At 48.0% G+C, this 22,932-nt stretch overlaps 13 non-coding genes and 1 pseudogene across 13 annotated transcripts; all 14 read left to right on the forward strand.

Annotated features, from left to right (window-relative positions):
- Positions 1-123: 123 nt before the first annotated feature.
- On the forward strand, positions 124-314 carry LOC141181218 (U2 spliceosomal RNA). Its single transcript, XR_012256816.1, has one exon. It is a non-coding gene; the product is annotated as a U2 spliceosomal RNA (small nuclear RNA).
- A 1,116-nt stretch (positions 315-1,430) lies between these two features.
- LOC141181664 (U2 spliceosomal RNA) lies at positions 1,431-1,621 on the forward strand. The gene has a single exon (XR_012257219.1). It is a non-coding gene; the product is annotated as a U2 spliceosomal RNA (small nuclear RNA).
- A 1,120-nt stretch (positions 1,622-2,741) lies between these two features.
- LOC141181219 (U2 spliceosomal RNA) lies at positions 2,742-2,932 on the forward strand. The gene has a single exon (XR_012256817.1). It is a non-coding gene; the product is annotated as a U2 spliceosomal RNA (small nuclear RNA).
- A 1,119-nt stretch (positions 2,933-4,051) lies between these two features.
- On the forward strand, positions 4,052-4,242 carry LOC141181220 (U2 spliceosomal RNA). Its single transcript, XR_012256818.1, has one exon. It is a non-coding gene; the product is annotated as a U2 spliceosomal RNA (small nuclear RNA).
- A 1,110-nt stretch (positions 4,243-5,352) lies between these two features.
- On the forward strand, positions 5,353-5,543 carry LOC141181643 (U2 spliceosomal RNA). Its single transcript, XR_012257200.1, has one exon. It is a non-coding gene; the product is annotated as a U2 spliceosomal RNA (small nuclear RNA).
- A 1,118-nt stretch (positions 5,544-6,661) lies between these two features.
- LOC141181222 (U2 spliceosomal RNA) lies at positions 6,662-6,852 on the forward strand. Its single transcript, XR_012256819.1, has one exon. It is a non-coding gene; the product is annotated as a U2 spliceosomal RNA (small nuclear RNA).
- Positions 6,853-7,971: 1,119 nt separating this feature from the next.
- LOC141181223 (U2 spliceosomal RNA) lies at positions 7,972-8,162 on the forward strand. Its single transcript, XR_012256820.1, has one exon. It is a non-coding gene; the product is annotated as a U2 spliceosomal RNA (small nuclear RNA).
- Positions 8,163-9,276: 1,114 nt separating this feature from the next.
- Positions 9,277-9,467, forward strand: LOC141181224 (U2 spliceosomal RNA). The gene has a single exon (XR_012256821.1). It is a non-coding gene; the product is annotated as a U2 spliceosomal RNA (small nuclear RNA).
- Positions 9,468-10,585: 1,118 nt separating this feature from the next.
- On the forward strand, positions 10,586-10,701 carry LOC141182114 (U2 spliceosomal RNA; annotated as a pseudogene).
- Positions 10,702-16,847: 6,146 nt separating this feature from the next.
- On the forward strand, positions 16,848-17,040 carry LOC141181918 (U2 spliceosomal RNA). The gene has a single exon (XR_012257446.1). It is a non-coding gene; the product is annotated as a U2 spliceosomal RNA (small nuclear RNA).
- Positions 17,041-18,159: 1,119 nt separating this feature from the next.
- On the forward strand, positions 18,160-18,350 carry LOC141181225 (U2 spliceosomal RNA). The gene has a single exon (XR_012256822.1). It is a non-coding gene; the product is annotated as a U2 spliceosomal RNA (small nuclear RNA).
- Positions 18,351-19,467: 1,117 nt separating this feature from the next.
- LOC141181226 (U2 spliceosomal RNA) lies at positions 19,468-19,658 on the forward strand. Its single transcript, XR_012256823.1, has one exon. It is a non-coding gene; the product is annotated as a U2 spliceosomal RNA (small nuclear RNA).
- Positions 19,659-20,770: 1,112 nt separating this feature from the next.
- Positions 20,771-20,961, forward strand: LOC141181228 (U2 spliceosomal RNA). The gene has a single exon (XR_012256825.1). It is a non-coding gene; the product is annotated as a U2 spliceosomal RNA (small nuclear RNA).
- A 1,120-nt stretch (positions 20,962-22,081) lies between these two features.
- LOC141181626 (U2 spliceosomal RNA) lies at positions 22,082-22,272 on the forward strand. Its single transcript, XR_012257185.1, has one exon. It is a non-coding gene; the product is annotated as a U2 spliceosomal RNA (small nuclear RNA).
- Positions 22,273-22,932: the final 660 nt, after the last annotated feature.

The following is a 22,932-nucleotide window of genomic DNA, read 5'->3' on the forward strand; positions in this document are numbered from 1 at the left end:
CAGGCATGTGAGGGATCTAGAGGTTGACAGCATGTCTTCTTAACGGGAGTCCAGGTGGCCATCTCCACAAATGGACTTTTCAGAATCCTTGGGTGGCACCGTAGTCGGAAACCAATTCTGGTTATCGCTTCTCGGCCTTTTGGCTAAGATCAAGTGTAGTATCTGTTCTTATCAGTTTAATATCTGATACGTCCCCTATCTGGGGACCATATATTAAATGGATTTTTAGAACAGGGAGATGGAAAAAGAGCTTGCTCTGTCCACTCCACGCATTGACCTGGTATTGCAGTATCTCCAGGACCGGTGCACCCCTTCTTTAATGCAGTTTCTAAAATCAGAAAGAATTGAATTCAATGCTTTTTGTTCATTTGGCTTGTTTGTCGGATTTTGGGATGGACTCTTTGGCTTTGCTTTTCTTCTCCTCATTGGATTTTTCATGTTAAAAGTTGCAGAAGCCAGATGACAAGCTCATTTTGGTTCAACTTCAGCAACTGTGCATTGCATTGCCATGTAATGTAATGCAATGCTATCTATCTAGCTCTCCCTCTATACTTCCTTTTGGATAAACAGACATATTAGGCAAGCATTTTGGAGCTTTCACCTAAATAACTACAGGTGGTGAGATAAGCTGCACAATATAATTGACCTTTCAGTATATTGTTGCACACACACCATCTATTTAGCAAATGCCCTTGTTATCAACAGCAGCCTTTTAAACTCACCTGAGCTAACAGGTATGTGAGCTGGTTACTCTGCTGCGCTTAAAATTTCTTTTTTGGTTTGCTACAATGCCTTTTCTGAAACGTTGTCTCCCTCTGCTGGAACACTGACTTCTTTCATTTAATGCCTGCAGACTATAAAAGAGAAACCAACCCAAAAAGTTTGGTTGATTAGTCTGTGGCATTCTTTTAAACTGTTGCTTATGGCGGTCTCTGTGAGCTTCTCAGTGACATTCAGCCATCCAGGTATCCCGCCTGCAGTAGACGGAATGTGGCAATGGAACGCTGGCTGCGCGTGTCATAATAGGCTCTGAGCCTTTATATACCTGCGCACAGCAGCAGCCACCTTCAGTCTGCTGCTGGACAGCCAGCAGCAGCAGCAGGAGAGGTAATTAATCAGCAACCCTCCTGCTAAGGGTAGACAGCTGCTCGTTCCACCCCCCCCCCCCCCGCCTTAATTGGTTCTCCTCCCTTCCAACGGTGTTGAGGCGGGTGGGAACAGCCGGGGGTTGAGGGTACTGTGCTAAAAGAGGTGGAGTTATGCAGATCTAAAACGCGTGGATTGCAGCAGCAGCAAGCCGAAAAGTGCAGGCATGTGAGGGATCTAGAGGTTGACAGCATGTCTTCTTAACGGGAGTCCAGGTGGCCATCTCCACAAATGGACTTTTCAGAATCCTTGGGTGGCACCGTAGTCGGAAACCAATTCTGGTTATCGCTTCTCGGCCTTTTGGCTAAGATCAAGTGTAGTATCTGTTCTTATTAGTTTAATATCTGATACGTCCCCTATCTGGGGACCATATATTAAATGGATTTTTAGAACAGGGAGATGGAAAAAGAGCTTGCTCTGTCCACTCCACGCATTGACCTGGTATTGCAGTATCTCCAGGACCGGTGCACCCCTTCTTTAATGCAGTTTCTAAAATCAGAAAGAATTGAATTCAATGCTTTTTGTTCATTTGGCTTGTTTGTCGGATTTTGGGATGGACTCTTTGGCTTTGCTTTTCTTCTCCTCATTGGATTTTTCATGTTAAAAGTTGCAGAAGCCAGATGACAAGCTCATTTTGGTTCAACTTCAGCAACTGTGCATTGCATTGCCATGTAATGTAATGCAATGCTATCTATCTAGCTCTCCCTCTATACTTCCTTTTGGATAAACAGACATATTAGGTAAGCATTTTGGAGCTTTCACCTAAATAACTACAGGTGGTGAGATAAGCTGCACAATATAATTGACCTTTCAGTATATTGTTGCACACACACCATCTATTTAGCAAATGCCCTTGTTATCAACAGCAGCCTTTTAAACTCACCTGAGCTAACAGGTATGTGAGCTGGTTACTCTGCTGCGCTTAAAATTTCTTTTTTGGTTTGCTACAATGCCTTTTCTGAAACGTTGTCTCCCTCTGCTGGAACACTGACTTCTTTCATTTAATGCCTGCAGACTATAAAAGAGAAACCAACCCAAAAAGTTTGGTTGATTAGTCTGTGGCATTCTTTTAAACTGTTGCTTATGGCGGTCTCTGTGAGCTTCTCAGTAACATTCAGCCATCCAGGTATCCCGCCTGCAGTAGACGGAATGTGGCAATGGAACGCTGGCTGCGCGTGTCATAATAGGCTCTGAGCCTTTATATACCTGCGCACAGCAGCAGCCACCTTCAGTCTGCTGCTGGACAGCCAGCAGCAGCAGCAGCAGCAGGAGAGGTAATTAATCAGCAACCCTCCTGCTAAGGGTAGACAGCTGCTCGTTCCACCCCCCCCCCCCGCCTTAATTGGTTCTCCTCCCTTCCAACGGTGTTGAGGCGGGTGGGAACAGCCGGGGGTTGAGGGTACTGTGCTAAAAGAGGTGGAGTTATGCAGATCTAAAACGCGTGGATTGCAGCAGCAGCAAGCCGAAAAGTGCAGGCATGTGAGGGATCTAGAGGTTGACAGCATGTCTTCTTAACGGGAGTCCAGGTGGCCATCTCCACAAATGGACTTTTCAGAATCCTTGGGTGGCACCGTAGTCGGAAACCAATTCTGGTTATCGCTTCTCGGCCTTTTGGCTAAGATCAAGTGTAGTATCTGTTCTTATCAGTTTAATATCTGATACGTCCCCTATCTGGGGACCATATATTAAATGGATTTTTAGAACAGGGAGATGGAAAAAGAGCTTGCTCTGTCCACTCCACGCATTGACCTGGTATTGCAGTATCTCCAGGACCGGTGCACCCCTTCTTTAATGCAGTTTCTAAAATCAGAAAGAATTGAATTCAATGCTTTTTGTTCATTTGGCTTGTTTGTCGGATTTTGGGATGGACTCTTTGGCTTTGCTTTTCTTCTCCTCATTGGATTTTTCATGTTAAAAGTTGCAGAAGCCAGATGACAAGCTCATTTTGGTTCAACTTCAGCAACTGTGCATTGCATTGCCATGTAATGTAATGCAATGCTATCTATCTAGCTCTCCCTCTATACTTCCTTTTGGATAAACAGACATATTAGGCAAGCATTTTGGAGCTTTCACCTAAATAACTACAGGTGGTGAGATAAGCTGCACAATATAATTGACCTTTCAGTATATTGTTGCACACACACCATCTATTTAGCAAATGCCCTTGTTATCAACAGCAGCCTTTTAAACTCACCTGAGCTAACAGGTATGTGAGCTGGTTACTCTGCTGCGCTTAAAATTTCTTTTTTGGTTTGCTACAATGCCTTTTCTGAAACGTTGTCTCCCTCTGCTGGAACACTGACTTCTTTCATTTAATGCCTGCAGACTATAAAAGAGAAACCAACCCAAAAAGTTTGGTTGATTAGTCTGTGGCATTCTTTTAAACTGTTGCTTATGGCAGTCTCTGTGAGCTTCTCAGTGACATTCAGCCATCCAGGTATCCTGCCTGCTGTAGACGGAATGTGGCAATGGAACGCTGGCTGTGCGTGTCATAATAGGCTCTGAGCCTTTATATACCTGCGCACAGCAGCAGCCACCTTCAGTCTGCTGCTGGACAGCCAGCAGCAGCAGCAGCAGGAGAGGTAATTAATCAGCAACCCTCCTGCTAAGGGTAGACAGCTGCTCGTTCCACCCCCACCCCCCCCGCCTTAATTGGTTCTCCTCCCTTCCAACGGTGTTGAGGCGGGTGGGAACAGCCGGGGGTTGAGGGTACTGTGCTAAAAGAGGTGGAGTTATGCAGATCTAAAACGCGTGGATTGCAGCAGCAGCAAGCCGAAAAGTGCAGGCATGTGAGGGATCTAGAGGTTGACAGCATGTCTTCTTAACGGGAGTCCAGGTGGCCATCTCCACAAATGGACTTTTCAGAATCCTTGGGTGGCACCGTAGTCGGAAACCAATTCTGGTTATCGCTTCTCGGCCTTTTGGCTAAGATCAAGTGTAGTATCTGTTCTTATCAGTTTAATATCTGATACGTCCCCTATCTGGGGACCATATATTAAATGGATTTTTAGAACAGGGAGATGGAAAAAGAGCTTGCTCTGTCCACTCCACGCATTGACCTGGTATTGCAGTATCTCCAGGACCGGTGCACCCCTTCTTTAATGCAGTTTCTAAAATCAGAAAGAATTGAATTCAATGCTTTTTGTTCATTTGGCTTGTTTGTCGGATTTTGGGATGGACTCTTTGGCTTTGCTTTTCTTCTCCTCATTGGATTTTTCATGTTAAAAGTTGCAGAAGCCAGATGACAAGCTCATTTTGGTTCAACTTCAGCAACTGTGCATTGCATTGCCATGTAATGTAATGCAATGCTATCTATCTAGCTCTCCCTCTATACTTCCTTTTGGATAAACAGACATATTAGGCAAGCATTTTGGAGCTTTCACCTAAATAACTACAGGTGGTGAGATAAGCTGCACAATATAATTGACCTTTCAGTATATTGTTGCACACACACCATCTATTTAGCAAATGCCCTTGTTATCAACAGCAGCCTTTTAAACTCACCTGAGCTAACAGGTATGTGAGCTGGTTACTCTGCTGCGCTTAAAATTTCTTTTTTGGTTTGCTACAATGCCTTTTCTGAAACGTTGTCTCCCTCTGCTGGAACACTGACTTCTTTCATTTAATGCCTGCAGACTATAAAAGAGAAACCAACCCAAAAAGTTTGGTTCATTAGTCTGTGGCATTCTTTTAAACTGTTGCTTATGGCGGTCTCTGTGAGCTTCTCAGTGACATTCAGCCATCCAGGTATCCCGCCTGCAGTAGACGGAATGTGGCAATGGAACGCTGGCTGCGCGTGTCATAATAGGCTCTGAGCCTTTATATACCTGCGCACAGCAGCAGCCACCTTCAGTCTGCTGCTGGACAGCCAGCAGCAGCAGGAGAGGTAATTAATCAGCAACCCTCCTGCTAAGGGTAGACAGCTGCTCGTTCCACCCCCCCCCCCGCCTTAATTGGTTCTCCTCCCTTCCAACGGTGTTGAGGCGGGTGGGAACAGCCGGGGGTTGAGGGTACTGTGCTAAAAGAGGTGGAGTTATGCAGATCTAAAACGCGTGGATTGCAGCAGCAGCAAGCCGAAAAGTGCAGGCATGTGAGGGATCTAGAGGTTGACAGCATGTCTTCTTAACGGGAGTCCAGGTGGCCATCTTCACAAATGGACTTTTCAGAATCCTTGGGTGGCACCGTAGTCGGAAACCAATTCTGGTTATCGCTTCTCGGCCTTTTGGCTAAGATCAAGTGTAGTATCTGTTCTTATCAGTTTAATATCTGATACGTCCCCTATCTGGGGACCATATATTAAATGGATATTTAGAACAGGGAGATGGAAAAAGAGCTTGCTCTGTCCACTCCACGCATTGACCTGGTATTGCAGTATCTCCAGGACCGGTGCACCCCTTCTTTAATGCAGTTTCTAAAATCAGAAAGAATTGAATTCAATGTTTTTTGTTCATTTGGCTTGTTTGTCGGATTTTGGGATGGACTCTTTGGCTTTGCTTTTCTTCTCCTCATTGGATTTTTCATGTTAAAAGTTGCAGAAGCCAGATGACAAGCTCATTTTGGTTCAACTTCAGCAACTGTGGATTGCATTGCCATGTAATGTAATGCAATGCTATCTATCTAGCTCTCCCTCTATACTTCCTTTTGGATAAACAGACATATTAGGCAAGCATTTTGGAGCTTTCACCTAAATAACTACAGGTGGTGAGATAAGCTGCACAATATAATTGACCTTTCAGTATATTGTTGCACACACACCATCTATTTAGCAAATGCCCTTGTTATCAACAGCAGCCTTTTAAACTCACCTGAGCTAACAGGTATGTGAGCTGGTTACTCTGCTGCGCTTAAAATTTCTTTTTTGGTTTGCTACAATGCCTTTTCTGAAACGTTGTCTCCCTCTGCTGGAACACTGACTTCTTTCATTTAATGCCTGCAGACTATAAAAGAGAAACCAACCCAAAAAGTTTGGTTGATTAGTCTGTGGCATTCTTTTAAACTGTTGCTTATGGCGGTCTCTGTGAGCTTCTCAGTGACATTCAGCCATCCAGGTTTCCCGCCTGCAGTAGACGGAATGTGGCAATGGAACGCTGGCTGCGCGTGTCATAATAGGCTCTGAGCCTTTATATACCTGCGCACAGCAGCAGCCACCTTCAGTCTGCTGCTGGACAGCCAGCAGCAGCAGCAGCAGCAGGAGAGGTAATTAATCAGCAACCCTCCTGCTAAGGGTAGACAGCTGCTCGTTCCACCCCCCCCCCGCCTTAATTGGTTCTCCTCCCTTCCAACGGTGTTGAGGCGGGTGGGAACAGACGGGGGTTGAGGGTACTGTGCTAAAAGAGGTGGAGTTATGCAGATCTAAAACGCGTGGATTGCAGCAGCAGCAAGCCGAAAAGTGCAGGCATGTGAGGGATCTAGAGGTTGACAGCATGTCTTCTTAACGGGAGTCCAGGTGGCCATCTCCACAAATGGACTTTTCAGAATCCTTGGGTGGCACCGTAGTCGGAAATCAATTCTGGTTATCGCTTCTCGGCCTTTTGGCTAAGATCAAGTGTAGTATCTGTTCTTATCAGTTTAATATCTGATACGTCCCCTATCTGGGGACCATATATTAAATGGATTTTTAGAACAGGGAGATGGAAAAAGAGCTTGCTCTGTCCACTCCACGCATTGACCTGGTATTGCAGTATCTCCAGGACCGGTGCACCCCTTCTTTAATGCAGTTTCTAAAATCAGAAAGAATTGAATTCAATGCTTTTTGTTCATTTGGCTTGTTTGTCGGATTTTGGGATGGACTCTTTGGCTTTGCTTTTCTTCTCCTCATTGGATTTTTCATGTTAAAAGTTGCAGAAGCCAGATGACAAGCTCATTTTGGTTCAACTTCAGCAACTGTGCATTGCATTGCCATGTAATGTAATGCAATGCTATCTATCTAGCTCTCCCTCTATACTTTCTTTTGGATAAACAGACATATTAGGCAAGCATTTTGGAGCTTTCACCTAAATAACTACAGGTGGTGAGATAAGCTGCACAATATAATTGACCTTTCAGTATATTGTTGCACACACACCATCTATTTAGCAAATGCCCTTGTTATCAACAGCAGCCTTTTAAACTCACCTGTGCTAACAGGTATGTGAGCTGGTTACTCTGCTGCGCTTAAAATTTCTTTTTTGGTTTGCTACAATGCCTTTTCTGAAACGTTGTCTCCCTCTGCTGGAACACTGACTTCTTTCATTTAATGCCTGCAGACTATAAAAGAGAAACCAACCCAAAAAGTTTGGTTGATTAGTCTGTGGCATTCTTTTAAACTGTTGCTTATGGCGGTCTCTGTGAGCTTCTCAGTGACATTCAGCCATCCAGGTATCCCGCCTGCAGTAGACGGAATGTGGCAATGGAACGCTGGCTGCGCGTGTCATAATAGGCTCTGAGCCTTTATATACCTGCGCACAGCAGCAGCCACCTTCAGTCTGCTGCTGGACAGCCAGCAGCAGCAGCAGCAGCAGGAGAGGTAATTAATCAGCAACCCTCCTGCTAAGGGTAGACAGCTGCTCGTTCCACCCCCCCCCCCGCCTTAATTGGTTCTCCTCCCTTCCAACGGTGTTGAGGCGGGTGGGAACAGCCGGGGGTTGAGGGTACTGTGCTAAAAGAGGTGGAGTTATGCAGATCTAAAACGCGTGGATTGCAGCAGCAGCAAGCCGAAAAGTGCAGGCATGTGAGGGATCTAGAGGTTGACAGCATGTCTTCTTAACGGGAGTCCAGGTGGCCATCTCCACAAATGGACTTTTCAGAATCCTTGGGTGGCACCGTAGTCGGAAACCAATTCTGGTTATCGCTTCTCGGCCTTTTGGCTAAGATCAAGTGTAGTATCTGTTCTTATCAGTTTAATATCTGATACGTCCCCTATCTGGGGACCATATATTAAATGGATTTTTAGAACAGGGAGATGGAAAAAGAGCTTGCTCTGTCCACTCCACGCATTGACCTGGTATTGCAGTATCTCCAGGACCGGTGCACCCCTTCTTTAATGCAGTTTCTAAAATCAGAAAGAATTGAATTCAATGCTTTTTGTTCATTTGGCTTGTTTGTCGGATTTTGGGATGGACTCTTTGGCTTTGCTTTTCTTCTCCTCATTGGATTTTTCATGTTAAAAGTTGCAGAAGCCAGATGACAAGCTCATTTTGGTTCAACTTCAGCAACTGTGCATTGCATTGCCATGTAATGTAATGCAATGCTATCTATCTAGCTCTCCCTCTATACTTCCTTTTGGATAAACAGACATATCAGGCAAGCATTTTGGAGCTTTCACCTAAATAACTACAGGTGGTGAGATAAGCTGCACAATATAATTGACCTTTCAGTATATTGTTGCACACACACCATCTATTTAGCAAATGCCCTTGTTATCAACAGCAGCCTTTTAAACTCACCTGAGCTAACAGGTATGTGAGCTGGTTACTCTGCTGCGCTTAAAATTTCTTTTTTGGTTTGCTACAATGCCTTTTCTGAAACGTTGTCTCCCTCTGCTGGAACACTGACTTCTTTCATTTAATGCCTGCAGACTATAAAAGAGAAACCAACCCAAAAAGTTTGGTTGATTAGTCTGTGGCATTCTTTTAAACTGTTGCTTATGGCGGTCTCTGTGAGCTTCTCAGTGACATTCAGCCATCCAGGTATCCCGCCTGCAGTAGACGGAATGTGGCAATGGAACGCTGGCTGCGCGTGTCATAATAGGCTCTGAGCCTTTATATACCTGCGCACAGCAGCAGCCACCTTCAGTCTGCTGCTGGACAGCCAGCAGCAGCAGCAGCAGGAGAGGTAATTAATTAGCAACCCTCCTGCTAAGGGTAGACAGCTGCTCGTTCCACCCCCCCCCGCCTTAATTGGTTCTCCTCCCTTCCAACGGTGTTGAGGCGGGTGGGAACAGCCGGGGGTTGAGGGTACTGTGCTAAAAGAGGTGGAGTTATGCAGATCTAAAACGCGTGGATTGCAGCAGCAGCAAGCCGAAAAGTGCAGGCATGTGAGGGATCTAGAGGTTGACAGCATGTCTTCTTAACGGGAGTCCAGGTGGCCATCTCCACAAATGGACTTTTCAGAATCCTTGGGTGGCACCGTAGTCGGAAACCAATTCTGGTTATCGCTTCTCGGCCTTTTGGCTAAGATCAAGTGTAGTATCTGTTCTTATCAGTTTAATATCTGATACGTCCCCTATCTGGGGACCATATATTAAATGGATTTTTAGAACAGGGAGATGGAAAAAGAGCTTGCTCTGTCCACTCCACGCATTGACCTGGTATTGCAGTATCTCCAGGACCGGTGCACCCCTTCTTTAATGCAGTTTCTAAAATCAGAAAGAATTGAATTCAATGCTTTTTGTTCATTTGGCTTGTTTGTCGGATTTTGGGATGGACTCTTTGGCTTTGCTTTTCTTCTCCTCATTGGATTTTTCATGTTAAAAGTTGCAGAAGCCAGATGACAAGCTCATTTTGGTTCAACTTCAGCAACTGTGCATTGCATTGCCATGTAATGTAATGCAATGCTATCTATCTAGCTCTCCCTCTATACTTCCTTTTGGATAAACAGACATATTAGGCAAGCATTTTGGAGCTTTCACCTGAATAACTACAGGTGGTGAGATAAGCTGCACAATATAATTGACCTTTCAGTATATTGTTGCACACACACCATCTATTTAGCAAATGCCCTTGTTATCAACAGCAGCCTTTTAAACTCACCTGAGCTAACAGGTATGTGAGCTGGTTACTCTGCTGCGCTTAAAATTTCTTTTTTGGTTTGCTACAATGCCTTTTCTGAAACGTTGTCTCCCTCTGCTGGAACACTGACTTCTTTCATTTAATGCCTGCAGACTATAAAAGAGAAACCAACCCAAAAAGTTTGGTTGATTAGTCTGTGGCATTCTTTTAAACTGTTGCTTATGGCGGTCTCTGTGAGCTTCTCAGTGACATTCAGCCATCCAGGTATCCCGCCTGCAGTAGACGGAATGTGGCAATGGAACGCTGGCTGCGCGTGTCATAATAGGCTCTGAGCCTTTATATACCTGCGCACAGCAGCAGCCACCTTCAGTCTGCTGCTGGACAGCCAGCAGCAGCAGCAGCAGCAGGAGAGGTAATTAATCAGCAACCCTCCTGCTAAGGGTAGACAGCTGCTCGTTCCACCCCCCCCCCGCCTTAATTGGTTCTCCTCCCTTCCAACGGTGTTGAGGCGGGTGGGAACAGCCGGGGGTTGAGGGTACTGTGCTAAAAGAGGTGGAGTTATGCAGATCTAAAACGCGTGGATTGCAGCAGCAGCAAGCCGAAAAGTGCAGGCATGTGAGGGATCTAGAGGTTGACAGCATGTCTTCTTAACGGGAGTCCAGGTGGCCATCTCCACAAATGGACTTTTCAGAATCCTTGGGTGGCACCGTAGTCGGAAACCAATTCTGGTTATCACTTCTCGGCCTTTTGGCTAAGATCAAGTGTAGTATCTTTTGAAAAGGCAGTTTTGTCCTTGGGCTGCCCTAGTAAATTGATGCATATTACACACTGGTTTGGTGCACTTGTTAGTACGCCAGGTGGCTCATAGAGTTATCTGATGGAAAACATGGCCCTCCAGGATCGAAGTCACTAGGCTGGGTAAGTGTGAGGGCTTTGGAGCAATGTGCCCCAGGAGTAGGCGCCCTGGTGGGAGTCCAAGCTTACTGGGACTGGGAACCCCAGAAAGACTTGGCTTCGTAGCACGCCGCACCTTTGCCAATCATACTTTCTGAGCAACCCCCCCTATTCCTGGCCTCCGGGCTAGGAAGGGGAATTTTTATAAACCCGGTCGGAGGTCCGGTCAGCTTTGGGCTGAGAAACCAACACAGGCTCCAGCTCCACTAGGGTGGCAGCCTAGATGGAAGCTGGGAGCACGAAAACGGCTCTTCTCCGGCTTCGGCTAGGGAGAGTATCGGAGATCCCTGACCCTCGCTGTGGCCTTCTGGCTCGGAGGGATGGGGATGGTTTATTGGGGACCCTCTCCTCCGGGAAGGGTCCACATGAATCCTCGCCTCGTGCGCTGTTTTGGTGTGACTTCGGTCATATTTTTCAGTGCCTTGGATGCAGCTTCAATCAAAAAATCTGTTCTTTTAAGAACACAAGAGCTACGATCTACACTTGACGAGAGCGATCGAACTCGGAAGGAGAAGAGCTTCGGAGCCCAGCTGACATCGGAGAAGGAAGGCGGATATCGGTGGGAGGAAGAAGCTCTAAAGAATCCAGAAGAAGACGAAGACTCGGAGAAGAATCGGACTGTCCTGTGGAATCTTCGAGGAAGAAAATCATCGAGACAAAGACCTTTCGGGGAATTTGTCCAGAACACGACGGGAGAAGAATCTGCATAGCTCCACCCATTCCGGGAAGAGTTCCAGATCCAGCTCCAAGAAGTAACTGCAGGAGGAAAGCCATGGCAAGCGCTGCGAGGAAGGCCGAAAAGAAGAGCCTGGAGCAGGGGACAGCCAGGAGGGCGCAGCCAGGAGCCGATTCTGACCCCAAGGACTCTGCCTCCACGGCTGGCCAGCAGAAGGGACCCCAGAAGCCCCGCCACGAAGCTCCAGCCCTGGAGCCATGGATGCGGCAGACGGTGGCCCTGAAGCTGAAGGAAGTGGATGGGAGGGTGCCGGACATGTCCTCGGACGTGTTCTGCCAGAAGATGCTGCTGGATCGAGGATTCTCCAGGTCGGACACCCTCAGCATCCAGACCTTCTTGACGGGGATCTTCTTCGTCACCTTCGCCACTGTGAACACCTGCAGGAGGTTCTGGGAAATGGTAAGCGCAAAAGGACCGGATAATTCTTTCTCTGCCTTTACAGGTAGCTGCCCTATCCAGAGGGACGAAAGGAGGATCACGGTCTCCATGTGCAACCCGCACACCCCAGGCCAAGACATCTGTACCTTCCTGAGACGCTTCTGTTTGGTTGTGAAGGAACCCTCTCACATCCTGAATGGACTCGGCTTCTGGACAGGTAAGTGGTCGGTGACCGTTAGACTTCACAGGGACCTGGCGTACTCAGACGGACTTCGGCACCTGCCCCCGACATTCTCCCTGGGCAACTCCTACGGCCTCATCTATTACCCGGACATGCCGCGGAACTGCAGGAGATGCGGCAAGAATGGCCACGAGATGAAGGACTGCAAGGAGGATGCCTGCAGGATTTGTCGAGTGACGGGACACAGCTCGAAGGACTGCCCGAAGAAGACGTCCTGCAACCTGTGTGGGCTGGCGGCTCATCTGTACAAGGATTGCCCCAAGCGTGAGAGATCCTGGGCATCGGTGGTTGCGACAACCCCAGCTCCGGAGGACAAGGCCCCGACGACCAGGCCTGTGAAGGTCAAGGACGCGACGACCAAGGCCCCAGCGGCCAAGGCTGAGACAACCAAGGCCAAAGCGGTCAAGGAGTCGGTGGCCAAAGCCCCAGCGACGGTCCCAGCAGCTCCGAAGCAGAAGAAAAAGTCAAAGGAGGGTAAGAGTTCTGTCACCCCTCTCTCGATCCCTCCCCCTGCCACCCCCGTCAAATCCCCCCCCACCCCGGCCACCCCTGCTGAGGATTCCACTTCCTCTTCCTCCTTCCCCTACTCCTCAGCAGGTGTCCTTTCCCCTGCCCCGGCAGCCACTCTCCCTCCCCAGACCATGGTAGCGGTGGAATTAACCTTTCCTCCACCCGCCGCTATCTATTCCGAGGAGGATTTTCCCCTTCTTGTCTCCCCAGTTCCAACCCGGGGAAAGAGGAAGGTGGAGGACAGCCCTGCTACTGAATCCTCCAAAAAGAAGATTCTGGATTTCGTAGGCGAAAAGGAGGATACCCTCCCTCAGCCAGAAGAGATGGAGCACATGGTTGAGACCCTGGTGGCCGAGCCAGAAGAGGAGGAACTGGTGGTCGCCGAGATCGAGGCCGCGCTGCTTGACCAGATGGAGGAAGAGGGCCTGCTGGTGATCCCGTCACCAGCAGTCAACACCGACGAGGGACTACCCGACCGGAGTGGTAACTAAGGTGTATTGCCTGCGCTAACTTTTTCTTTTTTCCCTACATGATGGCTAATATTAACTTATTTTCCATTAATGTCAGGAGCATCAAGGACAAGTTCAGACGTCAGACTATTTATGCCTTCCTTACTTCCCAGTTGTGTGATGTTTATATGTTGCAGGAATGTTCCCTTCCCTCCTCTAGGTCCTTCAAACATCTGGCCAGGGAGTGGTCCCACGGTCCATCCTACTGGTCCGGTGGGGGTGACTGCAAGTCTGCGGGGGTCGCAATTCTGATCAGGGGGGGCGCATTCACGCTTGAGTCCGTCCAGGAGCTCATCTGCGGCAGGGCTCTTGTTGTAGATGGCAACTGGGCAGGAGAACCTGTCAGGTTCATCAACGTGTATGCGTCCCCACTGAAGAATGAGCGTTTGGAGCTTTTCCAGACCCTGCGGCTTCAGCTTGCCACCACCAGGACCTTAGTGATGGCCGGGGATTTCAACTGCCCCATCGAGGAGGATGGTCGTAGTTCTGGCACATCTGCCAAGTTGGACATCACGTCCAAGCTGCTCATCGAGATGGTAACCGAGGCCTCTCTTCAGGACGTGGTGGGCTCCATGGGGAGAGGCTCCACGAACTATTCGTGGAGCCGACCCGATGGCTCACTCCGCTCCAGGATTGACTTTGTGTTCACCTCTCGGGCAGTCAGGCAGAGTAGGCACTCGATGGTCCCCTGCTTCTTCTCCGACCACAGAGCCATTCACTTACAAGGTGTCCTCGGCGACGGTTTTCCGTCCGGCCCCGGCTCCTGGAAGCTGAATTGTGCTCTGCTGGCTCAGGATGAAGTCGTGGAGGAGCTGAGAGCAGCCTACGCAATGTGGCAGTCCTACAAGGGTAGCTTCCAAACAGTCTCTGATTGGTGGGAATATGTTAAACTTGAGTTTCGCTGTTTCTTTCAGGCCAAGGGTCGACAACAGGCGTGTGAGAAGAGGAGGGACTTCAGAGGGCTGCAGCGCGAGCTGCGGTCGCTGCAGGACCTTCTTCACTGCGGCTGGGACGTGAGGGAGGAGCTGGAGGAGACCAAGAAGAGCCTGAAAAGGCACTTTGAGGAGGAGTCCAAGCGAATCGTCTTCCGTTCCAAAGTGGAGAATCTGGAGAAGGGTGAGAAATGTAACTCATTCTTTTTCAGGAAACTTCATGCCGGTCACACGCCCCTGAACGAGCTGCGAGACGAGAGCGGAAACATGCGACGTGGGAAGGAGGACGTGATGAGGGTCGTCAGCGACTTCTACAGCGAACTCTACTCCCACAAGACTACCGACCCCGACGCTGCTGATAAGTTCCTGTCAGGTATCACTAACCATCTTGATCCTGCAGGCACGGCAGCCTTGGACAAACCTCTGATGGTGGGCGAATTGCTCTCTGCCGCTAAATCCTTTAGGACCGGCAGGACCCCGGGCAGTGATGGTCTTCCAGCTCTATGTAGCGCAGGGAGACGTCATCTGTCCGGACCTGTTGGACCTGTACGAGGAGATGGTGGTGGAGGGTAGAATGCCTCCATCTTTGAGGGAAGGAATGGTCACGATCCTGTACAAGCGGAAGGGAGAGAGGTGCGACCTGAGGAATTGGCGTCCCATCACTCTGCTCAACGTGGACTACAAGATCCTGGCCAAGACGATGGCGACACGACTTAAGACGGTCATCGGACGGATCATCCACCCGGACCAGACCTGCGGCATCCCTGGACGTCACATCGCAGACAGCCTCGCTCTCGTGCGGGACACGGTCGAGTACATCAAGGTCCGCCGCGCACACGCGGCCCTGGTCTCCTTGGATCAGGAGAAGGCCTTCGACCGGGTTTCCCACGAGTTCATGGGCCGAGCTCTGCACCGGTTAGGTTTGGGTAACATGTTTTGTTCGTATGTCCGTCTGATGTATTTTGATATCCACAGCTCGGTGTTGGTGAACGGCTGGAAGACTGACCCCTTCCTCTCTGGGGTCAGACAAGGCTGCCCTCTATCACCTCTTCTTTTTGTTTGTGTTATAGAACTCTTCGCAGAGGCTATCCGGCAGAATGGAGAGATCAGAGGGATCACCGCACCGGGTCCGGGACGACACGAGGTCAAGTGCTCGCTCTACATGGACGACGTCACCGTCTTCTGCGCTGATCGTGGTTCAGTCGACGCCCTCGTCCAGACGTGTGAGAGGTTCGGCCGTTCTTCAGGGGCCAAAGTCAACTGTAGGAAGTCGGAAGCCATGCTCTTCGGGGATTGGCAGCCGGCCTCCTCCGCCCCCTTCCCCTTCAACATTCAACCGGATTTCCTCAAGGTGCTGGGAGTCTGGTTCGGGAAGGAAGGAGCGGCCCTCAAGTCCTGGCAAGAACGCTTGGCCAAGGTGAAGCAACGGATCGGACTCTGGAGCCTCAGACACCTCACTTGTGAGGGTAAGGCACTCGTCCTGCGTAATGAGGTCCTGCCCGTCTTGCAGTACACGGCGCAGGCCTGGCCCCCACACGTCACTGTGTGCAGGGCCATTACCAGGACAGTGTTTCACTTTGTCTGGGGATCCAAGATGGACAGAGTCAGGCGGGCCGTCATGTACAAGGAGCCTCGCAAGGGTGGGAAGGGCGTTCCAGATATCCCCACCCTCCTGCGATCCTCTTTTGTGTGTGATTGTGTCCGCCGGACTTTGCAAGTCAAGAATGGCTCCGCGGGCAGGTCCATGTCTCGCTTCTTCCTGCTTCCTCTTTGGAGGCGACTCGGCTGGGACAAGTGGGACAGCTCCTTCCCCTACAACTGGACGACGCCATGGTTCTACGGAGACGTCGTTCGATTTGTGGGGGAACATCAACTGGAGGGACTCAAGCCCGACTTGTGGAAGCCCAAAACTATCCACAAGCTCATCAGAGCCAAGGATGACGTGGAGAACATCACAGGACTTCACCAGGACACGCTGGAGACTGTGTGGACAAATGTGTCGTCTGACAGGCTGACGAACGGGCACAAGGAATTGTCGTGGATGGCGATTCAGGGCGGACTGCCCGTCCGGTCATTCATGCATGCCCGGAACCTGTGCAAGACCCGGTACTGCCCAAGGTGCCCCTTCGTGGAGGAAACATCTTTGCACACTTTTTGGGACTGCGGATTTGCACAGCGCCTGTTGACTGCCCTTGAGGACGACCTGAGGAACTCTGTCCCCAGGGCGAGCCTATCGCACCATTCTGTGCGTTACGGACTCTTCCCTGGGGTTCATACCGTCGGAGCCATCCAGGAGGCTTGGCGCCTTATGAACTGCTTCAAGGATGCCGTTTGGGTCGCCAGGAACCGGCTCATCTTGAGGAGGGAGAGGATGTCCATCCAGGACTGCCGCAGGCTGATCCACAGCCTGCTCAGAGACTATTCCATCGTGGACGGTCCGGAGGACGAGGATGAGGACTAAACCCCTCCTCCCCCTCTCCCCTTATGTGTCTTGTCTTTCAATAAAGCTTTGGGCCTGTGATTTTCCCCTCCCCATCCCCTTTTTCCCAATCCCCATCCCTTATCACGATTCGTCGTACTGTATTGATTGACATGCTTTTTCTTTCAGATTGAGTGTTTTGTGTAGCATAGGGGTGTGATGTGTCTAGTTAGTGCGTCGTATCCTCATGCTATGTAAATATGATGTAGAATTCTGTGTGTACTGGGCTGCGGCACTGTACACTGTCTGTTAACTTATTTTTTGTGCTAATAAAAGATATATTCAATCAAAAAATCTGTTCTTATCAGTTTAATATCTGATACGTCCCCTATCTGGGGACCATATATTAAATGGATTTTTAGAACAGGGAGATGGAAAAAGAGCTTGCTCTGTCCACTCCACGCATTGACCTGGTATTGCAGTATCTCCAGGACCGGTGCACCCCTTCTTTAATGCAGTTTCTAAAATCAGAAAGAATTGAATTCAATGCTTTTTGTTCATTTGGCTTGTTTGTCGGATTTTGGGATGGACTCTTTGGCTTTGCTTTTCTTCTCCTCATTGGATTTTTCATGTTAAAAGTTGCAGAAGCCAGATGACAAGCTCATTTTGGTTCAACTTCAGCAACTGTGCATTGCATTGCCATGTAATGTAATGCAATGCTATCTATCTAGCTCTCCCTCTATACTTCCTTTTGGATAAACAGACATATTAGGCAAGCATTTTGGAGCTTTCACCTAAATAACTACAGGTGGTGAGATAAGCTGCACAATATAATTGACCTTTCAGTATATTGTTGCACACACACCATCTATTTAGCAAATTCCCTTGTTATCAACAGCAGCCTTTTAAACTCACCTGAGCTAACAGGTATGTGAGCTGGTTACTCTGCTGCGCTTAAAATTTCTTTTTTGGTTTGCTACAATGCCTTTTTTGAAACGTTGTCTCCCTCTGCTGGAACACTGACTTCTTTCATTTAATGCCTGCAGACTATAAAAGAGAAACCAACCCAAAAAGTTTGGTTGATTAGTCTGTGGCATTCTTTTAAACTGTTGCTTATGGCGGTCTCTGTGAGCTTCTCAGTGACATTCAGCCATCCAGGTATCCCGCCTGCAGTAGACGGAATGTGGCAATGGAACGCTGGCTGCGCGTGTCATAATAGGCTCTGAGCCTTTATATACCTGCGCACAGCAGCAGCCACCTTCAGTCTGCTGCTGGACAGCCAGCAGCAGCAGCAGCAGGAGAGGTAATTAATCAGCAACCCTCCTGCTAAGGGTAGACAGCTGCTCGTTCCACCCACCCCCCCCCCGCCTTAATTGGTTCTCCTCCCTTCCAACGGTGTTGAGGCGGGTGGGAACAGCCGGGGGTTGAGGGTACTGTGCTAAAAGAGGTGGAGTTATGCAGATCTAAAACGCGTGGATTGCAGCAGCAGCAAGCCGAAAAGTGCAGGCATGTGAGGGATCTAGAGGTTGACAGCATGTCTTCTTAACGGGAGTCCAGGTGGCCATCTCCACAAATGGACTTTTCAGAATCCTTGGGTGGCACCGTAGTCGGAAACCAATTCTGGTTATCGCTTCTCGGCCTTTTGGCTAAGATCAAGTGTAGTATCTGTTCTTATCAGTTTAATATCTGATACGTCCCCTATCTGGGGACCATATATTAAATGGATTTTTAGAACAGGGAGATGGAAAAAGAGCTTGCTCTGTCCACTCCACGCATTGACCTGGTATTGCAGTATCTCCAGGACCGGTGCACCCCTTCTTTAATGCAGTTTCTAAAATCAGAAAGAATTGAATTCAATGCTTTTTGTTCATTTTGCTTGTTTGTCGGATTTTGGGATGGACTCTTTGGCTTTGCTTTTCTTCTCCTCATTGGATTTTTCATGTTAAAAGTTGCAGAAGCCAGATGACAAGCTCATTTTGGTTCAACTTCAGCAACTGTGCATTGCATTGCCATGTAATGTAATGCAATGCTATCTATCTAGCTCTCCCTCTATACTTCCTTTTGGATAAACAGACATATTAGGCAAGCATTTTGGAGCTTTCACCTAAATAACTACAGGTGGTGAGATAAGCTGCACAATATAATTGACCTTTCAGTATATTGTTGCACACACACCATCTATTTAGCAAATGCCCTTGTTATCAACAGCAGCCTTTTAAACTCACCTGAGCTAACAGGTATGTGAGCTGGTTACTCTGCTGCGCTTAAAATTTCTTTTTTGGTTTGCTACAATGCCTTTTCTGAAACGTTGTCTCCCTCTGCTGGAACACTGACTTCTTTCATTTAATGCCTGCAGACTATAAAAGAGAAACCAACCCAAAAAGTTTGGTTGATTAGTCTGTGGCATTCTTTTAAACTGTTGCTTATGGCGGTCTCTGTGAGCTTCTCAGTGACATTCAGCCATCCAGGTATCCCGCCTGCAGTAGACGGAATGTGGCAATGGAACGCTGGCTGCGCGTGTCATAATAGGCTCTGAGCCTTTATATACCTGCGCACAGCAGCAGCCACCTTCAGTCTGCTGCTGGACAGCCAGCAGCAGCAGCAGCAGGAGAGGTAATTAATCAGCAACCCTCCTGCTAAGGGTAGACAGCTGCTCGTTCCACCCCCCCCCCCCGCCTTAATTGGTTCTCCTCCCTTCCAACGGTGTTGAGGCGGGTGGGAACAGCCGGGGGTTGAGGGTACTGTGCTAAAAGAGGTGGAGTTATGCAGATCTAAAACGCGTGGATTGCAGCAGCAGCAAGCCGAAAAGTGCAGGCATGTGAGGGATCTAGAGGTTGACAGCATGTCTTCTTAACGGGAGTCCAGGTGGCCATCTCCACAAATGGACTTTTCAGAATCCTTGGGTGGCACCGTAGTCGGAAACCAATTCTGGTTATCGCTTCTCGGCCTTTTGGCTAAGATCAAGTGTAGTATCTGTTCTTATCAGTTTAATATCTGATACGTCCCCTATCTGGGGACCATATATTAAATGGATTTTTAGAACAGGGAGATGGAAAAAGAGCTTGCTCTGTCCACTCCACGCATTGACCTGGTATTGCAGTATCTCCAGGACCGGTGCACCCCTTCTTTAATGCAGTTTCTAAAATCAGAAAGAATTGAATTCAATGCTTTTTGTTCATTTGGCTTGTTTGTCGGATTTTGGGATGGACTCTTTGGCTTTGCTTTTCTTCTCCTCATTGGAATTTTCATGTTAAAAGTTGCAGAAGCCAGATGACAAGCTCATTTTGGTTCAACTTCAGCAACTGTGCATTGCATTGCCATGTAATGTAATGCAATGCTATCTATCTAGCTCTCCCTCTATACTTCCTTTTGGATAAACAGACATATTAGGCAAGCATTTTGGAGCTTTCACCTAAATAACTACAGGTGGTGAGATAAGCTGCACAATATAATTGACCTTTCAGTATATTGTTGCACACACACCATCTATTTAGCAAATGCCCTTGTTATCAACAGCAGCCTTTTAAACTCACCTGAGCTAACAGGTATGTGAGCTGGTTACTCTGCTGCGCTTAAAATTTCTTTTTTGGTTTGCTACAATGCCTTTTCTGAAACGTTGTCTCCCTCTGCTGGAACACTGACTTCTTTCATTTAATGCCTGCAGACTATAAAAGAGAAACCAACCCAAAAAGTTTGGTTGATTAGTCTGTGGCATTCTTTTAAACTGTTGCTTATGGCGGTCTCTGTGAGCTTCTCAGTGACATTCAGCCATCCAGGTATCCCGCCTGCAGTAGACGGAATGTGGCAATGGAACGCTGGCTGCGCGTGTCATAATAGGCTCTGAGCCTTTATATACCTGCGCACAGCAGCAGCCACCTTCAGTCTGCTGCTGGACAGCCAGCAGCAGCAGCAGGAGAGGTAATTAATCAGCAACCCTCCTGCTAAGGGTAGACAGCTGCTCGTTCCACCCCCCCCCCGCCTTAATTGGTTCTCCTCCCTTCCAACGGTGTTGAGGCGGGTGGGAACAGCCGGGGGTTGAGGGTACTGTGCTAAAAGAGGTGGAGTTATGCAGATCTAAAACGCGTGGATTGCAGCAGCAGCAAGCCGAAAAGTGCAGGCATGTGAGGGATCTAGAGGTTGACAGCATGTCTTCTTAACGGGAGTCCAGGTGGCCATCTCCACAAATGGACTTTTCAGAATCCTTGGGTGGCACCGTAGTCGGAAACCAATTCTGGTTATCGCTTCTCGGCCTTTTGGCTAAGATCAAGTGTAGTATCTGTTCTTATCAGTTTAATATCTGATACGTCCCCTATCTGGGGACCATATATTAAATGGATTTTTAGAACAGGGAGATGGAAAAAGAGCTTGCTCTGTCCACTCCACGCATTGACCTGGTATTGCAGTATCTCCAGGACCGGTGCACCCCTTCTTTAATGCAGTTTCTAAAATCAGAAAGAATTGAATTCAATGCTTTTTGTTCATTTGGCTTGTTTGTCGGATTTTGGGATGGACTCTTTGGCTTTGCTTTTCTTCTCCTCATTGGATTTTTCATGTTAAAAGTTGCAGAAGCCAGATGACAAGCTCATTTTGGTTCAACTTCAGCAACTGTGCATTGCATTGCCATGTAATGTAATGCAATGCTATCTATCTAGCTCTCCCTCTATACTTCCTTTTGGATAAACAGACATATTAGGCAAGCATTTTGGAGCTTTCACCTAAATAACTACAGGTGGTGAGATAAGCTGCACAATATAATTGACCTTTCAGTATATTGTTGCACACACACCATCTATTTAGCAAATGCCCTTGTTATCAACAGCAGCCTTTTAAACTCACCTGAGCTAACAGGTATGTGAGCTGGTTACTCTGCTGCGCTTAAAATTTCTTTTTTGGTTTGCTACAATGCCTTTTCTGAAACGTTGTCTCCCTCTGCTGGAACACTGACTTCTTTCATTTAATGCCTGCAGACTATAAAAGAGAAACCAACCCAAAAAGTTTGGTTGATTAGTCTGTGGCATTCTTTTAAACTGTTGCTTATGGCGGTCTCTGTGAGCTTCTCAGTGACATTCAGCCATCCAGGTATCCCGCCTGCAGTAGACGGAATGTGGCAATGGAACGCTGGCTGCGCGTGTCATAATAGGCTCTGAGCCTTTATATACCTGCGCACAGCAGCAGCCACCTTCAGTCTGCTGCTGGACAGCCAGCAGCAGCAGCAGCAGCAGGAGAGGTAATTAATCAGCAACCCTCCTGCTAAGGGTAGACAGCTGCTCGTTCCACCCCCCCCCCCCGCCTTAATTGGTTCTCCTCCCTTCCAACGGTGTTGAGGCGGGTGGGAACAGCCGGGGGTTGAGGGTACTGTGCTAAAAGAGGTGGAGTTATGCAGATCTAAAACGCGTGGATTGCAGCAGCAGCAAGCCGAAAAGTGCAGGCATGTGAGGGATCTAGAGGTTGACAGCATGTCTTCTTAACGGGAGTCCAGGTGGCCATCTCCACAAATGGACTTTTCAGAATCCTTGGGTGGCACCGTAGTCGGAAACCAATTCTGGTTATCGCTTCTCGGCCTTTTGGCTAAGATCAAGTGTAGTATCTGTTCTTGTCAGTTTAATATCTGATACGTCCCCTATCTGGGGACCATATATTAAATGGATTTTTAGAACAGGGAGATGGAAAAAGAGCTTGCTCTGTCCACTCCACGCATTGACCTGGTATTGCAGTATCTCCAGGACCGGTGCACCCCTTCTTTAATGCAGTTTCTAAAATCAGAAAGAATTGAATTCAATGCTTTTTGTTCATTTGGCTTGTTTGTCGGATTTTGGGATGGACTCTTTGGCTTTGCTTTTCTTCTCCTCATTGGAATTTTCATGTTAAAAGTTGCAGAAGCCAGATGACAAGCTCATTTTGGTTCAACTTCAGCAACTGTGCATTGCATTGCCATGTAATGTAATGCAATGCTATCTATCTAGCTCTCCCTCTATACTTCCTTTTGGATAAACAGACATATTAGGCAAGCATTTTGGAGCTTTCACCTAAATAACTACAGGTGGTGAGATAAGCTGCACAATATAATTGACCTTTCAGTATATTGTTGCACACACACCATCTATTTAGCAAATGCCCTTGTTATCAACAGCAGCCTTTTAAACTCACCTGAGCTAACAGGTATGTGAGCTGGTTACTCTGCTGCGCTTAAAATTTCTTTTTTGGTTTGCTACAATGCCTTTTCTGAAACGTTGTCTCCCTCTGCTGGAACACTGACTTCTTTCATTTAATGCCTGCAGACTATAAAAGAGAAACCAAGCCAAAAAGTTTGGTTGATTAGTCTGTGGCATTCTTTTAAACTGTTGCTTATGGCGGTCTCTGTGAGCTTCTCAGTGACATTCAGCCATCCAGGTATCCCGC

Source organism: Phyllobates terribilis, unplaced genomic scaffold (genome assembly GCF_046119375.1).
Source record: "Phyllobates terribilis strain yellow unplaced genomic scaffold, ASM4611937v1 Scaffold_34__1_contigs__length_13252353, whole genome shotgun sequence".
Taxonomy (NCBI): domain Eukaryota; kingdom Metazoa; phylum Chordata; class Amphibia; order Anura; family Dendrobatidae; genus Phyllobates; species Phyllobates terribilis.